Source organism: Crocodylus porosus, unplaced genomic scaffold (genome assembly GCF_001723895.1).
Source record: "Crocodylus porosus isolate Cpor-Errol unplaced genomic scaffold, CroPor_comp1, whole genome shotgun sequence".
Lineage (NCBI taxonomy): Eukaryota > Metazoa > Chordata > Crocodylia > Crocodylidae > Crocodylus > Crocodylus porosus.
In genome coordinates, this window is record NW_017728926.1 from 67,299 (window position 1) to 74,871 (window position 7,573).

Here is a 7,573-nt window from a genome sequence, read left to right on the forward strand (position 1 = left end):
ACACTTGGCTGTGTGAGGTAGTACTGAGTTTATTACTATGGGCCATGCTGCAAATGAAACCTGCGCCCCAGGAAGGGCACTGACCTTGTCATGTCCCTGTCACAGAAACAGGACATTCTGTATCAACTACTGTCAGCTGCAGAGGATGAACTAGCATTTGTTAGTGTAGTGACAACTACTAGATAAGCAGAATCCACCTTGGTGCCATGTGGGGAAGCTGTTGTGTGGGTGGCTGCCACTAGAGGCCAATTCATTTCCTCAGTCACCTTGAGACCCTCCCTTTAAGTGTCATGCTTCCTGACGAGACAGAGGCCAGCCTAGCTCTTGACGAGTGTACGTATTTGTACTAATATTTGAGTCACTGACACTGCACAGACACCATTTAATTAGCCAAAAAGATAGGGGGGAGGGGGAAGCCTGCAGCATGAAGCAACATGCAGCATTGAAGTTAGCATCTGTGCACATTCATCTTCTGTCCATGGTAAGGAAGAGAAAGAAATCTAGCGACCATTAGGAGGCCTCCTATATTAGGAGTGGCTCTTGTCCAAACTCTTGAGATGCTACAGGACTGCACTGTATTTGCTCTCTCATATCAGTGGTGGAGGGATAACAACCTGATTGTTCTGAAACAGCCCTAGCCATCCAAAGCTCTTCAGCATCAGCAGCAAAAGCAGGCTGGAAATGCATAAGGTGGAACCCAGAAACTTGAGCAGAGGGGGAAAAAGCATGCAAGGAAAGGATATCTCTGGGAAAATGCTTCAGACCTCACCACCTCTCAACATGGGTTGTGCCATGGATTTTCTTGTTCCTGAACAAGATAGGATAGATAGGATCTGTCTGCCAGGACAGAAAATACTCAGGGAACTCAAAAAAGGTTTAAACCAAACACACAAAACCATTAAGGAAGAGGGTGGTCTAATTCACTGAGTAAAACTATGCAGTCATGGGGGAAGATGCTTACCCCAGTTCTTTTACTTCACATCCGTTCTGCATTTTTATAAAGTGTCACTTGGGGCAGAGGTAATGCATGGAATGGTCACGACCCTGCCTTCTCCACAATACCACTGGTACGAAGCTGACGAGTCACCACTATTTTATTAAAAACAAACAAATGGGCAGTCCACAAGCAGTTTCATTCTCCATGGGAAGAATGTCCCCTCTTGCCTGGCTCTGTTCTTAAAAGGTAGGAAATACTAGAACTGAGGCTGCATTCCCCTAACCTATATCATACACATTCCCTAAAGCCTGAGACTAGGATTGCCACTTACAGCTCTGAGTGCTGCACACTGGTTTATAAGCACTTCTGACCAAGAAAGGAAGAGTCCAGGGCACACACAGCACTTTCAGATGTACCTAAATATGTATATTTAATGCGATGTACAAAGACATGCAGGTGATCTCAGTTTGCTGCAGTCATTTCTTCATGAGGCTGGAATATCATATGAACGCAGCAATTTTCACAGGAAGATAAAAGCTTTGGTGGGGAGTTACGGAGACACTGTGTCCATCTCAATATACTTGGATTGATTATTTAAAGGCAGAGCATAATTTTTATTCTATGACGGAGTGTTTGGCTAGTATGGCAATCACTGCCAAGGGGAAGCTTACCTGATTACACACTCTTCCTGATTAAGAAAAGTTTGGGTCCTACAAGGCCTTTATTCATTTATTTACTTTCATTTTATACCTTATCACAAAGCTTGAGGAACTGCCAGATGCCAACTTGCTTCCTTGTTGTACCGATGTAGCAAATGCCCCTGCCAGGGAATGCTGCTTCATGTTTCTACGCAGGCTGAAAACAGCATCTTCTCAACAAGACAGGAAAGAACAAGTGCTCCCAATCAGAAGGCAGAACCTCTCTGGGAGTCAAAGAATGCAAAAACCCCCCAAACAAACAAACAAACTCAAAAGTACAAGAAGCAGACAAAACAGCCAGCCAGTGCTCAGGGAGCTCTGACATAAAGGTGAGGAATAATGCTAGAAGCAGAGCACAGTCTATTTTGGATACCTGACAGGCAGACAGAGAAACCCTTGCCTCAGCCCAAGAGAATGAGAGAAATGCCAAATTTGAACCCCAAGTTAGGCTCCAGCAGAATCATCATGACAGTTGAGCCCAAAAGTTGTGTGTGAGATCCTCCATCACTGGTAACAGAGAATTCTTAGGAAGCAGCTCCAAATATAGGCCTATTTCCAGCCTCCATTCTTGTGCAAACCCTGCTCCTGGTAGTGCACTGACTGCCTTCAAGTCCTCCTTTAGAACTGTACTCAGCACCCCAAGTAATAGCAGGGCAACTAGGCTGGAAGAGAGATTAGGGGAAAGGACATTGCAGGGAAGATCAAACAAGCCAGTGTTATCTTTCATTCCCTGCCCACAACAGTCACTGAATTCCTGATCTATCTCCCATGCTCCCCTTTAAAGCTGCTATTTAGCTCTGCTACCCAGCTTTACAGCTCTTACGTGCAGGTAACTGGAGGCTGCAAAGTCCACATATGGACACGTTATGAAATAAGGAGGTGACTGCCTACAATTTTAACAAGATCACAACCAGGTCAGGGGGGTACACTAGTACATGACAGAGCTATGGTATAGGATTGGCAGAGGGCTGTTCACAGGTATACAGCATAAGGCCAACACTCTATGCTCACCCTGGTACCTTACAGAACCACATCATGCCAAGGTGGACCATGGAGCTTGAGACAGGCTGTGGAGAGTGGCATCTAGCCTAGCTCTTCAAAGGAAAGCTGGTCTGAAACATTTGTGGTGAGTGCAGCCAACACTTGAACATCACGCTGAAGTAGGGAAGTGTGATGGGTAGGTGGGGAAACCCATAACCAAGGGTACCAGCTGCTAGTAAAAGGAAAGGAGGTCAGTGCAAAAATAGCCATGCAGTCCAGGACACTGGCACCAGTCACCCCTGGCTGACCCCACCACAAGAAGCAGGGCCTTATCAGGCACTGAACCTGTGTCTACTGCCCCATCATCTGTTGCAGGGACTCTGCTCCTCCATTCTTGGATTGAGCCAAACACTATAATTGGATTTCCACAAGGCTTGTGATTTCAATGAGGAGACCAAGCCATGACCCCACTTGGGGTCATGACCCCTGGCTTAGGAACGAAGGACATAGACTATGGAGCATTGTCCTTTGTGATATAAACAGAACTGTTCACCCTGCCACATCTGAAGTGCAACACTACCCTCAACTCTTGGCTTTAGACATCTTCATCAGATGCATGACAAATAGATCCAAGGAGGTGATACTTCCCCTCTGTGCGGCAATGGTCAGACTGCAGTTTGAGTACCGCATCCTGTTTTGGGCGCCATACTTCAAGAAGGATGTTGATAGACTTGAGAGGATCCAGAGGAGGGTCACTCATATGGTTAGAGGCTTACAGGATCAGCCCTATGAGAGACTGAGGGACCTGGGCCTCTTCAGCCTCTGCAAGAGAAGGCTGAGAGGTGATTTTGTGGCCACCTACAAATACATCAGGGAAACATAGCAAGGGATCAGAGATGCTCTGTTCACCAGGGCACCTCTTGGGGTAACAAGGAACAATGGTCACAAACTGACAGAGAGTAGATTTAGGCTATATATCAAGAAAAATTTCTTCACAATAAGGGTGGCCAAAAATTGGAATAGGCTTCCAAGGGAGGTGGTGCTCTCCCCTACCTGGGGGTCTTTAAGAGAAGGCTGGATAGATATCTGGCTGGGGTCATCTGACCCCAGCACCCTTTCCTGCCTAGGCAGGGGGTCAGACTCGATGATCTGTTGAGGTCCCTTCCAACTCTAGCATCTATGAATCTTACAGACATTACCAGATACTTGTGCTTCCTTACGTGAATACAGGACCAATAGCTATAACAGAACTGTAAGCTTGCCCCGTTCTTGGCAGAGCACAGAGTGAGATAATGGCTCAGAGATTCATAGGCTGCAAGGTCAGAAGAGCCAATATATTACTGTCCTCTGAAGTACTTGGTCCTGGCTGCTATCAGAGATAGGGCTCTGAGCTGGATCCAGGGAGGCAACTCCTGTGAAAAAGGTTCCCCCACACCACTGCAAGTCTGTCAGGAAAGCACTAGGAAAAAGGAGGAGCAGGACCTTGCCGGATTCTCTAAGAAGTGAGGGAGGAACATGGGTAGGGTGAAGGAGACAGGGCTTTCCATCTTTCTGCAGTTTCAGGCACTGGCTAAAGCTACAGGCACTTTGTCTGATGAGCTGCTTCCTGTGGACACGTGATTTCACCTGTATCTGAGCAACTGTGTGGGCATGTTTATTTCAGATTAAGAGCTCTATAATCCTATTTGACTCAACCAGTGTTCAAAGTGTCTGAGCTGGGAGCTTGTTTGTGGCCTCTTGTTTCCAGAATTCAAAACCTGCAGCAACTGAGGCAAGAGTGGGGCTTCTGCAAGCTCAGGGCTGGTTCTGGAGGTTGCTGGGTGCCACCTGCTGGGGCCAAGGCACCATTATCACACCGTAGAACGTACCAAGAACCACTGCTAAGGAACAGACCAGAGATAGACCAGAGATAGACTGAAGAGTTTACTTATTTGAACTTATACAACTCACAACATGCCTTGCCATGGCTCCAGACTCTGTAGTCACATGTTAGAAATGCAACCCCACCAGTGCAAATGGGAGGAAATCCAGCACCCTCCACAGAATCAAAAATGGGGAGAAAAACCAGCCATCAACAGCAGCCCTCTCTGCTAACAGCCTGTGCCCAAATCTGAGAAAGAGAGGGAGGGAGGGAGGGTCAATTTGGTCAACAGATTCACACAGTTCTTAATGTCAGACAAACATTATTCCCTTAATCCTGTTAATGTGGACAGGGTGCCCAGTCCCTAACCGTGCTATCTGAAGAAACAGTATTGAAGAGGGCGCTCTAAACTCTTATGCCTAGGCACTGCAGTGATGAGCCTGCTACAGAAATGTGTTTCAGTAAAAAACAAAAAAAAAGCAATCATTCCATGAAGCATGTGATAAGACATAATAGCACTGTAAGGAAAATCCTTAAATATGGCCCTCTCTTATACTCTGGAGACATTAAGCTGTAAGGCAAGATGTTTTCCTCAGTTATCTGTAATACTCCTGAACATCACTGCTGCTTTCAGATCTGACCATGACTAGCCTGAGTAAAAGCAGACTATGGGATGCTTGGACAAAGTGGGGGCATTCCTTTCTTTACTGTGATCAGGCTTCCCTCCTTACTCACTCCTTCTACACATGGCATCCATTGGACTTATAAAAAATGAATTATGGTTTTGAAGCCAACTCCACAAAACTTTGGGTGGAACAAGTCTCATTTCCACAAGACCAAAATGGCTTTGTTCAAAGTCTGGAGACTGGGCCCTGGTTTCTACCCTCCAGCAGATGCTTGGTAACATGGACCCTGCATCCCACATGCTGCTGCTGTGTAATGTTTCCAGGCACAAGTCATGCCAGACTTGCACTCCTTCATGTTGAAACATATGAAAGTTCTGGTTGTTAATCCTCAGATGCTGAATGAACAAGGGGAGCAAGGGCCAGTTCATCATGCTTCATGTGGGAAAAATAAAGCCCGAGCATTGTGCACCATCTCAGCAGGGATCACTCAGAGGGAGTTTCCTTAAACAGGGCGGGAGCAACACTACAAAGTAGCCATGTTCAGGCAGCTGCAACTGGATACAAACCTGAATCCTAGCGACCATGATCAGCGAAATAAAACATCTGCAAAGAGGTTCAGGACCTGTTGTCAGAGGTCCAGCCTCAGCTGCTTGTGCTGCACACAGTAAAGCCTTTCAACACAGCACTGGGGAGGGGAACTTAGCTTCATGCATTACAACTTAAATAACTGTGGTGCAGGATTCAGGCAGAGTATTATGGCTGCTGTGTGCAACCAAACGTGCACCAAGCTGCTCTTAGGTGTACAGCACACAGCATGTGTGCCACATTACAGTACCTGCTTATTAGGGGTATGCAAAGCTTCCGTCACCAATTCAATTCAGAGAAAATTCAGCCTGATTCGGAGGCTGAATCACCAAATCTGAATTGAATTAGGAGGAAAAAATACCCCTCTGAATCGATTCGGAGCAGAGCGGGAAAGACTGACATCTGTAGCTGGTCAGTGACTGTGATCTTTCCCTGAGTCCCCTTCTAATCACAGTGCTCTGGGGGGAGGGATGTAGAAACAGCATATAAGCCTCTGTCTGCAGCCTATCTGTCCCTTTTGTGAGCTGTTTCTGCCTGAGCAACAGCTTCTGAAAGGTACTGGACTGGCTTGGATTCCTACCTCATCAGTCTCCTTGTACTTTCTCTTCTTGGAAAGAATTGGATACAGCTTACTAACTAGAATCCCTCTACTTATCCCTATCCAACCATTTCTTTCAACTTATTCTTCCCCAAAAAACTTTTTATTTGTTCTTGCTTTGTTTCTGCCCTCCCCCCCCGACACACACAAACACTTTTAAAAAGAAAGCTGTGTTTTCCCTGGCAGTGTGATCCATCACTGTGCAGGAAAGTGCATACATTACACACACTCTCACACATACACAGAGAAGAAGAGATATTATATAGTTACGTACATTTACAGACTAAACACAACACAGAAGTCAAACACATACATCATAGAAGAAGACGAGATATTATTTTAATTACACACACACATACAGTACACACAACACAGAAGAAGTCAGACAGAGCCATACACCATAGAAGAAGAAATATTTTTTTAGTTACACACACACCAACTAAACACCACACAGAAGAAATCAGATACATACATCGTAGAAGAAGAGATGTTATTAAACACAACACAGAAGTCAGACAGTCATATATCAGAGAAGAGGAGATATTATTTTAGTTACACACATTACAGTAAACACAATGCAGAAGAAGAAGAAAGACACAGAAGAAGAAGAGATATTACAGCTGTACACACACGTGCACGTGCACACACACACAAATTTTCCAGTACAAGAAAGGTTAATAGGCATGTTGGAAAGGCAGATACCAGATCTTCTGGCAGGGGTGGGAGAGGGTCTACAGGGGGTAGAGGGAGAGCTAGAGCTGCAAGTTCCCCTGCCCCCCAAACACAGACATGTCCTCTTTCTGGGCAGCCATTAGTCTTCTGCTGCCAGTAGGAGCAAGGAGGTGGGAGTGTTACCAGATTTGCCTGCTACTTTGGGGTGTGCTCATTTATTAGGACTAGGGTCTTGGTAATTCTATGAATGTGCTGCTTGTGTTACTTGTGTTTCTATACAGAGCTGTATCTCTCCCCCTGCAAGCCCTCACCCCCAGTGGAGCCATCTTGAAGGACTCAGTTCAGTGGGGCTGGGTTCCTCCAGTCCCTAAATCAGTCATACACACAAACACACACAGATTAACGTGACACACCTGACCCGGCCGGGTTGATCAGCATGGACAGGCTGACACTCTCATATACCAAGAATCAGTTCATCAGAGCAAGAGTAACTACAGTCAGACACAAGAACACAGTTAAACAGAATACCTCTGAATCCGGCCGGGTGTCCAGATGACACCCTCATGGGCCAGCATTCAGTTCATTAGGGCACGTCTGAGCCAACCTGGGTCAATC